We start from the raw sequence: 13,168 nt of genomic DNA on the forward strand, positions 1-13,168 counted from the left end.
CGTACCAACAGAAGTTGGTCCAATAAAAGATATTACCTCATCCACTTTGTCTCTCTAAAGTAAAAAACAGACAGGAAAATACATCCCCCCCCCCCAAAGAAACCTTTCATGTTCTCTTTATACATCACAAACAAAATAGGGTGTAAACCGAACTTGAAAAAATCTTTGCATATCTCCATTGCCTTTAATCTATCATTTGGAAAATGAGAGTAAAAGACTTGCATACATAACTCTCAGGTTATATGAAGATAGGCTCAAAGTAGCTCCCTTATACATTGTTAATCATGGGGTCTCAACCTGCAAATGGTGACTCCCCCACCCAGAGGTTTCGCAAACACCCTCCTATGTGTTATGACTTGATGGGGAGAGATCCTAAAATTTATGGGAGGAGTATTCTGAAACATATTTCTGTTGTAGCATGAGGTTGCTGTACGGAAAAGTTTGAGAATGACGGTCTTAAATATTATATACTTTGTCCTATATTATTGATAAATTAAGATGATGGATGATTCAAAAACCTTTTCATTCTTCCTGGCTACAACATCAGGTAGATGGGTTTTTTGCCTAATTCTGGCAGTGATAGTTCAGTGGTGGAGCATTGCTTTTTTTTTTTTTAAACTTATAATTCTTTGTTCTATCAGTATTGCTGTGTAACCGAGTGAGGGCAGAGCTGGGAGGCTCCACTAAGTTTCAAACAAGGATTAAACATTGTTCTGAATAAGAATAGCAATTTGCAGATACATGAGAGCACTAAGATATAATTACCAGTGCTATCCGCGCTATCAATATTCATTACTCAGGGCATAAGTTGATTTCCAGCTGGAGTCAGGAAGAAATTCCCCTTCTCTTTCCTGGATACTATTGCATAATTAGGTGCACAAAGAGGCAGAGTATCATAGAATATCCAGGTTGGAAGGGACCTCAGGAGGTCATCTAGTCCAACCCCCTACTCAAAGCAGGACCAATCCCCAATTTTTGCCCCAGATCCCTAAATGGCCCCCTCAAGGATTGAACTCACAACCCTGGGTTTAGCGGGCCAATGCTCAAACCACTGAGCTATCCCTCCCCCGCAGAGTAGTTACATCTCACCCTGAAGCATCTAGCCTTGGCCCCTGTTGGGCACAGGATTCCAGACTCAACTAAATAGACTATCAGTCTGTTCAAGAATCATAGCAATTCCCGTGTTGCTATGAATAAAAGCTGATGACCCTAGAACAGCAAGAACCACCCAATGCAGGATCTGGTTATTTCCTCACCTTTGGTGGATAGTTTTCTGATAGGTGGCAATGCCCCAATATAATCTCAAGAACCCACATCTTCCCTCAACAGGCAAAGAGCTCCGAAAATGGAAAGGTGACTTGTGTTTTGGTGGGGAGATCCCTATGACTGGAAATTCTTGCTGACTCTCTTGCTTCCCATTCATGTTTAAAGAGAATGACAATTTAACTTGAAGTCAAAGTTGGAAAATGGGAAGGAGCAAGCTTCACCACTGTCTTCATCCCACCACCTAAAATAATAATTCTCTTTCTGAACTGCTTACACCCCTATCTACAGTCTCGTCTGGAGTAATGGAGGACACATCACTTGGCCAAGATGAAAAAGTAGGGGCTGTTTTCTCCCTCCAGACTGATCTGATGCCTCCGCATGCTCAGCCCAAAACTGCATTGACATCTCTCGCTTGAATCTTGTTTATATCATAGAATCATAGACTTTAAGGCAGAAGGGACCATTATGGTTATCGAGTCTGACCTCCTGCACAACGCAGGCCACAGAATCTCACCCACCCACTCCTGTAACAAACCCTTAACCTATCTCTGAGCTATCGAAGTCCTCAGATCATGGTTTAAAGACTTCAAGGTGCAGAGAATCCTCCAGCAAGTGACTCGTGCCCTACGTTACAGAGGAAAGCAAAATACCCCCAGGACCTCTGCCAATCTGCCCTGGAGGAAAATTCCTTCCCGACCCCAAATATGATGATCAGCTAAACCCTGAGCATGTGGGCAAGACTCACCAGCTAGACACCCAGGAAAGAATTCTCTGTAGTAACTCAGATCCCACCCCATCTAACATCCCATCACAGGCCATTGGGCATATTTACCACTAATAGTCACAGATCAACTAATTGCCAAAATTAGGCAATCCCATCATACCATCCCCTCCATAAACTTATCAAGCTTAGTCTGTGTGGAGAGGTTTCCAATAATTCTAAATTATTTTTCTTGGATCCTAGAAAAAAGATTCTGCTAGGCCCTGGAGGGCTTCTTCTATTTCCAATATCTCTCCTGATCCTTATTTTCCATCCAGGATTGTCTTCTGACTTTTCCTTTTATCCACACATGCCTTTGAGCATCATTCATTCTACCCTTACACTTAGAACAGTCCCCAAGCAGTGTCTGCTATGTGCCCTCCCTCCTATTCCTCGAAGCACCAAAGGTATAAAACTCAGGGATCATAGCCAATATACTGTCGGTCTGATTTTGCTCCCACAAGTAGTTTAGCTGTTGTCTTAATTTGAAACAGGATTGGGGCTTCTGCATTTTTCTTTATTGTGCCCACTTGTGCTTTTAAACTATAAGCTCTTTGGGGCAGTTACTGTTATTGGCTCAGCACATTCATCAACTGCCCACCATTGTGTATGTTGACTGTTTTATATAAAAATTGATAACACTTTGCAGCTATTAATGCATCAAGCCTCGTAATATCCCTGTATGATAGATATTATCTGCATTTTGCAGATGGGGAAACTGAGGCACAGAGAGGGGTGAAGTGACTTGCCCAAGGTCTCCCAGGAAGTTTGTAGCATAGCTGATAATACAGCCCAACTCTCAGTCCCATGCTTTAAGCACAAGACCATCCTTACTCTTATTTAAGAACGTCAAAAAATAATTGCAAGAGCAGTAATCCCACCAGTGATGGAAATGGACCTAATGGGAGACATCTGACATGAGTGATTTTATTTCTTTTTGACCATATGTATATATCATTGCTGTTCCAGGAGCCTTGAAAAATGGGATTTGTCTATTACTTTTCTTTTAGTCTTAATAATGGAAGAGTCCTAGATTGAGAATGTTTCTAGCCACATCACAAAGAAAAAAATATCCCTTGGTTTAAGTTTTGCTGACTCTCATGGAGCCTCCATTTCAAGTTAGCTATGAACACAGACAGATACAATCCCTGAAACCTGTGGGTTTCTGATACAAGGTGCAGGTACTAAAACTATCCACCATACCCTTCCTCACAACTATCCAGAATTGCCTGTTTAGTTCCTCTCTGTGAGTAAGTTTCTCTCTCTCTCTTTCTCTAAAAGAGATTAATGTAACCAGATTTTACTATCAGAGATTGTTAGCAGATGGCCTGGCCCAGCAGATGGGAACAGGGAGTCAAAGCCAAGGGTCAGCACTGGAGTGAGGAGACAAGCCAAGAGTCAGAGCTGGAGTCACAAATCAAACAAGGGCACAGGGCTGGAACAAGGCAGATACAGGGTATAAGTACTAAGTAACCAGCAACATGCTGCTGTTGATCTTAAATGCAGACTTGTAGGCACCTTGCACCCAATTGGGCAGGCTGGCCGATCAGGTGATTCTACTGCAGCTCAGCTGGGCTCATTAATTGGCCGGAGGCGCAGCTCACCCCCATCCCTGACCCCTGAGCCTTTTGCGGTGTGAGGGAGAACCTGGCTCATGCTTATCTCGAATGAGCCAGGTTGCTGCTCCTATTCCGGCTCCTTCAGAACCTCCTGCTGAGGTTCTGGCTGCACTTTTCCCCACACCTGTTTATATTTGCACACCCTGTCCATGGCCCCATCAAATTGCAAGACCTCCTCATCAACCTTCTCCTGGCCCTGGCCAAAGTAGCCATCTACAACAAGTAGCCAGGAGGAGGATGTGAGACGAGGGGGTGCTCTGTGATTGTGGGGCCTATTTCCGCTCCTCCCTGGTCTCATGCATCTGGCCAGGGTTCCTTTGGGTGGCATCCGCTGGCTCCCTAGATAGCTTTGAGGAGCAGTGGGTGCTGTCTGGGGTTCTCTGCTCAGTGTCCACCTCTGGATCCCTAGTTTTGAACCTGTGTCCCTCACTCCTGACCCTGTTATTCCTTAGTTGTCCCCCGTCTTCATTTGGTTCCGGGTCCAGTGGTCCCTCCTGGGGGAGGGGCCTTTAGATATGGGTGGGCTTGTGCCTACCCACCTCCCAAGATTTCCAGTAAGGCCTGAGGCCAGCTAGCCCCAGGTTCAGCTGAGGGAACTGAGGCCCATAGCTCCTGACAGCCAGGGATATTCCTGAAGAAGACATTCTGTATAGCACCTAGCACAATAGGGTCCTTCTCCATGACTAAGGGCTCCTACGCGTTATGGTAATAAAAATGATAATTTCTGCTCCCTTCATGCTATCAGAGTGGTGTAACAGGGCTGGAACAGAATAGAGAGTTTCCCCAAAGACGGTGAATAAGAAAGGGTTTTTGTAGCTGTGTTGATCCTGGGATATTAGAGAGACACAGAAGGTAATATTTTTTATTGGCACTCTGAGTAAGTTTTCCAGTCCTGAAGAAGAGCTCTCTGTAATCTCAAAAACTTGTCTCTCTCACCAACAGAAGCTGATCCAATAAAAGCTATTATCTCACCCACCTTGTCTCTCTAATATGAAAGAGAGTAAGACAGAGCAGTACAAAAGTCCTAAACTGGGGCCCTATTCTCCTGCCACACGAGTGTGCCAATAACCCTCATTGACTTCTGTGGAAGTTGCCAGTCCTGTAGGAGGGGAATAGGGCACATGGGATTTTTAGCATTAACATTTCACAGGAAAACAAACTACATGTGCTGTTATGTGGGATCAGCCCCCCAGTCCCTCCAAATCACACTGCAGTTTTGGAGCTGAAGGCAGAAATAGAAAGTTGGTGCCTTCTTCAAAATGGATGATAACTGGCCAACCTTAGATTGCCACATCAATCAGTCATATGTAAGGAAACAGCTCAGGTCCCTATTCAGGGCCTTGGGCCCCCCCTTTGTTAAGATTAATGATGAAAGGAGAGCGCCATTCTGGAGACCGTCGGAAGCCTAATTTGATATCTAGTCATTTGGGTGACATGCAAATTGCCTCCATCCCAGAATGTATTGACTAATGTTCGTGGCAAATAATGTCAAAAGCCTTTAGGCAAGTTCACAGATTTTGGCACCATTAAGTAAATTATCACTGACTGCGACAGCATGTGATTCGCATAATAACCGTGCACTCCAAGCTAGGGACTGGGATGGGATTTGAAAGGCTTTCAGACAGTGAGGGCTAGTCTAGACTACTGCGCTACATCAGCGCAGCTGATGCACTATGCCAATGGAAGAGTGCTCTCCCGTCGGCATAATTACTCCACCTCAATAAAAGGCGGAAGCTATGTCAGCGGGAGAGTGTCTCCTGCTGACATAGCATGGTGTGGACACCACTTTAAGTTGATGTAAGTTACATCACTCAGCGGAGTGGCTTTTTCACACCCCTGAGCAACATAACTTACATCAACTTAAGCAGTAGTGTAGACAAGCCCTGAGAGACTTTGGCATAGGGCTGAACCTCCATACACTGATGAGATGGGAAGAAAAGCTCTTCAGCTAAGAAGCAGAACTCCCCAGACTGGGACAGGCTTAGCTGGCTTTGGTATACAGGTACTTTAAAAGGATATATGTCAGATGGGACTTAGATTTCACTCTGGAGAGGCAAAGGGTCTGCCCACTCCACAGGCACTCTCTCCTACCCCATCTCTCCACAGGCCCACGAATCTGTGTATAGGGAAGGGTTAGGCTATGGACAGGAGGTGGCAGGGCTTGGAGGGAGTGCATGTAATTAATGGTGAATAAATCAGGGAGTCTGAACTCCCCGCTCTCACCACTAGAGAGGGAATGGGGTTGAGACACATCAGCAGGGCAACGTAGAAGAAATTTCCTTTCTGCTTCCAGTTCTGTACCTGTTCTATGGATAAGCAGACTTGAGTCTCCCAGACTGTCAATCCAGTTCCTGTCAACGGCACTGAACTCACTGAAAAAGTGTGCAGGGCTCCAAGTGTAGAATGTATTCAGAGCTGACTTTCAAAGCTTCTGGTGTCTCAAGTCAAGAAAGGCTACTAAGGTCCTATGTGGAGTCAAACCCAGGGACATTTACTTCTTTGAGCATGTTGTCCACCTCGTTGAATATTTTGAGAGCCCTTAAGGTCAGCCCTAGTAGTACAAGTATATGCCAGTGTAGTATATGGTATTTGCACCGGTTACCTAGGGACAGAAACATGGGAAGTTATATGCTGCCAGGACCATATATAGCCACTAGTGTTTTAAAGGTTAAAAAGCAGGAGGAAATTGCCAAATGACCCATATGTCAGAACCTATACTTTCTCATTCTATCACCATTACAACAACATATAAAAGTGATGTATGTGCTTCCCAGTAAAGCACATCAAGTTCTACCTGAAAATTAGAGGCAAGGATGGATCCAAACACCCCTGAACCTTGGGAAAGTTTGAAACTGGACCCGAAGATTGCAGCTCAAGCCCAATTGTAATAAAAAAACATAATATACAGACAGGACAAGATATGCTCATCACAGTCATCTGTAACTGTCACCTAGAGGGTAGACTGATCTAATAACACGGTGAGCATTCTCTTGATACTAGATAGATTGGATTAGATACAATATTCTTTACTTGGGGCTATTTTTAAAGACAACTCAAGAGGTTGATGGTGTCCTAAGCCAAGCAACATGTATTATCTCTATAGCCCAAAATGGCCTGCAACCCAGGAGCCTCGGAGACCCATGTCCCAGAGTGGCAGTTATGATCAGCTGTCTGTCTGCAGAATCGGACAACAAGTCATACTTTGCTCAAGTGTCCTGATCTCTGGAACTAGTCCCCATCTTCTGTTTCCTAAAATCAAAGTTTGGTCACCTTTAGGATGAAGTACAATATATATTTATTAATGCTCAATTTAACAGAAGCTTATTGATAGTGTTTGGGGTGGGAAACTGACTATCTAACTAGTATTTTTTGTAATGGCTGTTTTGTACTTCCAAGATGGATACACATAGGGATTCTGCATAGAGAGAACAGTGTCTTGTGGATTTCATCTCGGCGTCGGAAGCCAGGAGCTCCCAAGTTCTGTCACCGACTTCTTATGTGGCATTGCGAACATTTCTTAAACTCCGCTTGTTTTGCTATCAGTGAAATGGAGATAATATTGACTTGGAGTGTTGCACTGATTAATTCATTAATTTTTGCACAGGGCTTTATTAGTGATATGTATTTTTACAGAAGTAGAGCATTTTATAGAGACATCCCTGGTATGGTGAGCTAAGAAATAAATACTAACTGTTTGTACCTTGTGCACAGTGCATACATACTATGCACTATTTTACCCAGCATAGCTTCAAGAAATATGTGCACAACTATATGATTTGGGCCATGAAATGAACTCTGACTGACACTTCAGAGTTACATGCCAGGGATCTCACTATCACCTGACAATCTTTGGCTCCATGGAATTACGTGCAACACTCTGTACCTTAGCTCTACTAATGCACTCAGTGGGATGGCCAGAAGGGCAGTAACTTAGACATCCAAGGCACAACATTGTTCTGTTGCCTAAAACTGCCAAAGCTTGCTGTGAATACTCATCATGAGGGCTGGGTTCAATCTTGCAACTGTACTCCACCCAGGAAACCCAGACACTTGGCACTTACTCTGCAGCCCAGGAAAGATGAGGTGCATTATGGAAAGCTCTGGGGGATGAGCACTATCTTTTGATTAATTTATTGAACAACACATCGCTGTTAGATTTGCCAGAAGGTAGTTGTTAGGGGGCTTATTCCTTCACCCACTTACTTCCCTGGTCCTTCTTGCATGAACAGAGAGCAACAATACCCGAAGTCCAAAGGTGCAAACAATTCAATGTTTATTGGGGTGAACCTCCAGCAAGCATGATTCCAGTTTCCTTCCTTAGTGTCCCCCTTCCCAGCTCTGACACCACAGAGCCTTACACCTGTGTCCCTGTTCCCATTTCTGCCCTTAGCCAAACATGATGGATAGCTCAGTGATTTGAGCATTAGCCTGCTAAACCCAGGATTGGGAGCTCAATCCTTGAGGGGGGCCATTTAGGGATCTGGGGCAAAAATTGGGGATTGGTCCTGCTTTGAGCAGGGGATTGGACTAGATGACCTCTGAGGTCCCTTCCAACCCTGATATTCTATGATTCCAATTTCCCCCTTTAGCAAAACATGATTCCAATATTCCCACCCCCATTTCCCACATTCACTTCCTGATTGACTGCAGACTATATAGTAAAACTTGAGGTCTGCTTAGCTATACCTTAACCAATCATTTTCCTGAAATTTAACTAACCAATCCTAACATATTGTAACATGATTATGTAACCAATTATATCCCACCACCTTAATTAGTTTACACCCAGCAAAATTAATTATACAGCAGACAGGAACAATCACAGAATCAGACAGAGATTATACAGACAAACAATAGCAAAGTGGGAACTATAATGACAAAACAATACAGAAGTGAGGATTTCACATCCCAGCTATTGATAAGTGAGTTCTTGCCAGACAGGATGCTATCAAACTAAGTTTCCTTTTACATCTTCTAGGCACTTCCCTTTCTCTGAAGGCGATAGGCTTTATCAGGACAGGATTGTATTCTTAACAGCCCAATAGCACCTTATTTCAACTTATTTCAGTTATCTCAGGATAACTTATCTATGTTATAAAAACTATATTGTTTCCATCTACCAAAGTCACCTTCTTATGCTAAGTTTCTTACAAGAGCTTCTTAAAAAGAGAAAAGAAAAAAAGAAAGACTAGAAAGGTCTTTAATCTTTTAGAAATACAGGAATTTGGCTATAGTTCTAAGCAATCCCAGTTCCTTTAAGAAGTCAGATTCTGCACATTTCCCAGGAGTGTTTTTTTTTATTCCAGTCAGTCATGGTGAGGTAGCTCAGACACACTAGCAATGCAGCAGTCACGGCCCTGGGTTCTACTCCCAGTTGCATTCCTTGCTTTCCGTGAATTTCTTTATCCGTCCTCAGTGACTATGCCACTCAACTCGAGGGAGAGAAGGTCCGTAGCATCAAAGATCAATATTACAGGGAAGGGAATATTCACATGTTTCCTGCCATTCCTGTAGCTAGACCAATTTATTTTATCCTGCAGCAGCATAAGAATGCACAACGGGGAGGACTGGCTCATAAATTCAAAAGCACAGATTTATACATTGTCTTTTGTCACAGATTTATTAGCAGTTTGTCTCTTAAAGTGTACTTACATGGCTTTTCCTTTAGGCAATTAAATGCTATTCTGTACAGAGCAGGCCAAAGGTCCAGGAGTGCGAATCACAGACACCAAAGAAGGCCACCATTCTGTGACTTTGCCCAGTTGAGTTAAATGAATTGCTCAGTAGTGATGGGTAAAAGTTCAAAGGATCAGAGGTTTGGATAAGCACCTCAAATTCTGGATGTTTTTCTGAATCTCTCAAGCCTGCCAAGTGGGGTTGGATCTCCAGTAAGAACAGGCTTGCTTATGAGGTTGCCAGTACCTCCTTCTTCAGGGTGGCAATCCCACAAGATAAGCCTTTCTTGTGGTTATTTGGCACTTCCAGGCCCGGCCAGAACTGAGGCATGCAGAAGAAGCACAGAAAGGTGAAATAGGGGGGAGGGCGGGAAATGACATTACTTGAACTTTCTCCAAACTCAGAAAGGTTTCACAGTTCAAATTTGAGTGAAGGTTCAGGTAGATTCTCATTTATTCTGAGCTGCTTTGACCAGCCCTGTTAATTATCACAAACCCCAGATACAAGTGTCACCAACTCTCACAATGTTATCATGATGCTTACAGTATTTGTTTTTTTTTCTTCAAGCTCCAGCTTCTGGAGTCAGGAGATTATTTGAGAATCTCAATTTTTGTTTAGAAAATTAAGTTTGTAGCCCATCTGGTTGCAGAGAAAAACTTGAAGACATGAACCCTTAAAGGCACAACCACCCAAATGGCAAATACAGAGAACCAAACATTTTTTATTTTTAAAAATCTCATGATTTTCAGGCCCATCTCATGATTGTGTGGGGACTGACATGATTTTTGTATGTTTGGGGTTGGCAATACTGAACCCTTGAAATGTTAGAGTTTGGCATCTGATCCTGGCTCTGATCCAGAGTTTGTACTTGGTCCCCCACTCCTCTAGTGGGTTAAACCAAAAATCCAAATCCAAACATCCCTGCGTGTTGAGGTTTTTGCAGTCTAACTCAAGAGCTGAACCCTATTGCTTGAGTGCAATTTGAAATAATTATCCTGATGCATCTCCAAAGCAAAGGGGGTGCTGCCTCCTGGATACTGGCTGTACTTCTTGGGGCCTGCATGTTCAGAAGCACATCCCATCTCCATGAGGGTTTCTCATCACCTCTCTAATTTATTTTATTCTTCATCTATCAAGATGAATCTAAGTGCTCTACAGTGAGACCAAATCTAAAAATCTAAATCTAAGCAAATGCACTTTCTGATTTCAGTCAAGCAGAATCAAATGCAAGCAGCTTTGGGCAAGGAGAGTCAAAGTGCAACTTGTGGTCCTCAGCATTGTACAATGGGACCTTTTGTCCACGCTTCTCTTTAACAATGGTCCAAAGGGACTACTGGTCCCAGCATGCCATGCTCTAGCACCTCAATCAAGAGGAAGCACTGAATGTTGTGACCTGAATTCTCCCCAGGCCATACCTCTATCATAAGGTGAGGATGGCTGCCATCAACTCCATTTTATGCAAATTAGGCATGGCCTGGGAGTCCGGGCAGGTAGCCAGTGTGGCCCTTTGGCAGAAAAAGTTTAGAGAGCACTGCAAGTTCATGCAGTTTTGTCTCATGTTGAGTCTTGTGCTCCTGTGCAACGTTTTGTAGCCTTAAACTGGGGAGAACTTGCCCCCCCAAAAAAGGCACCACAGTAACTAGCTATTTAAGTTACATAATTGGTTTTGAAACTCTGATAGGAGCTGAGAGACAGCAGGGCCAAGGCATAGGAACTCCTGGCACGTGGACACTCACTGCTAGTTTTTGCAATTGCTTTTACTGTCCCGTTTACGGAATCCGTTTTGTTATTTTGACTTCTCGCCGGCAAAAGTGTTTTAACTTGGATGTTACTGACTCATTGATGAGAGCTAACAAACCATCTGCTTATTTCATTTTGAAATAGGTAGCAAAGTAGGACTATTTTCTTTTCCTTTTCCTTTTTAACATGTCAGAGAAAAATGCAGCAGAGGGCAGTGTATTGTTAGGTTTTAGGGGAATGTTGACTGAATTATGCTGCCTGGATGGAAGCTGGGCTCATTTTACTGCCCGTAGAACAAAATAACGGAAAATTAAAACCACTTCCACCAAACATGAGGGTTTTAGAGTTTAAAAAGCAGTCTTCTTTATGTTGTAATGACTTGGCTGCATTAATTTTTATAGTCATAGGAAAGTGCTACCATCAGTTTCTTTTTCTAGTATGTATGGTTCTCAAAGGCAGCCTCATTAAAAAGGGATCCTGGAACACAGATGGCATAAAGCAGGCTGGCTACCTATAATAATGTAATGTTTTATCAATTACTTAACATAGCATTTTTAAACCTGAAGGATCCCATATTAGATATGTATGCATGGAAATGCAGCTGGCTCTGTGGTGGGGGAGTAACCTATTGGCACACCGTGCACTGCACAGTAGTGGGGTGGGAGATGACATTATGGCTGATGACACTGCAGCAAATCCCTAGTCATAGGAAATGTGTTATGGGCTTTTTTAACGTTTTTGTTCAACAAGCATGGTTGTGGTTCAGAAGGACCTCCGTCCGCAAATAACCTAAGGTATTTATAACACACCAGTTGCCATAGAATCTATCACCAGACAGTAAGCTGCATGAACACCAGTTTACTTTCTTTAGAAGAATGGATTTGATGCTGTGGGGAACCAAGCCTGTGGTTTTAGGAAGTCTATTAATTGAGACCTGAGGCTTAGACCACAAAGCCATCTCCCCTTGCTGGCCTTTACCACTAGGAGAGCTTCATTAAAATGGTTAATGAAGGCCTCAGTACAGTGATGGGAGAATCTCAAATGGTTAGGAGGTCTGGTGAGATAAGCACCATGCATCTCTGAACCTTCTCTGAACAGTGGCCCCAGTTCAACAAAGCACTTAAGCATGTATTTAACTTTAAACCCATGCATGGTCTCATTGAAGTCAAAGGGCCTACTCAAAGTTGAGTGTGTGCTTAAGAGCTCCGCTGGATCGGGCCATGTATAAACTTGTAGAGTCTGTTAAACTGGGCTTGATCTGACAAGAACAGAGAATGCCAGTTCTTCCTAGTTCTGGTCAAGGGTTGGATGTCCTGCAAGGGGATTAGTCCTGCTTTGAGCAGGGGGTTGGACTAGATGACCTCCTGAGGTCCCTTCCAACCCTGATATTCTATGATTCTATGACTATGTCCCTTGCTCTTTTCAACATAATTTCAGCACTTCTCCTTCTGGCCCCAGCTGGAAACAGAAAATGCAGAGGCAGCCACAAAAACAAACACCTCTGAAGTCTTCAAAAAAGAAGGAAAGAGAGAGAGAGAGTCTTCCCCCCCGCCCCCACCTTTTTCAGGTAATGATGAGATTATCCTAATAACAGTGACCATGCTTGTTGGTGGCATTATTTAGCTGAGTGACCTGGGTCTCCCTGTCTGCTCACATACAGTTCAAAATGACCTTTAAAAAAATCCATTTCTAAAGATTCTCTTTGCTTCAGAAAGGTCCGACTTTAGTAGCTTAAATTTAATTTTGCTCTTGCAGGAACTGGGTTGTGGGGGTGCGAAGGTTATGCTGAAGATGCTCACAGTGAACTAATATCAGGTAAAGTGTCATTTGAAAAAAGTGAGTGGAATGCACATGCTCATTGCACAGAGAAAAGTAATGAATTTTCTTCCCCTAATTCTTTCTCCCTGGTTTGAGTTCCCAACTGGTGTCTTTTGCTGTGACTGACAATGAATCTGCCCCTGCGTATGTTAACAAAAACATATTAGCTGTCTCAGTGGTTATAAGGAATCCCAGGTCACAAGAACAGAGACACCACAGTGGCCAACTGCACACATACATATGCATAGTGAAGCAAATACAGGAATCTCAGCTCCAGCAATAACACATG

This window comes from Caretta caretta, chromosome 7, assembly GCF_965140235.1.
Source record: "Caretta caretta isolate rCarCar2 chromosome 7, rCarCar1.hap1, whole genome shotgun sequence".
In the NCBI taxonomy this organism is placed as follows: Eukaryota; Metazoa; Chordata; order Testudines; family Cheloniidae; genus Caretta; species Caretta caretta.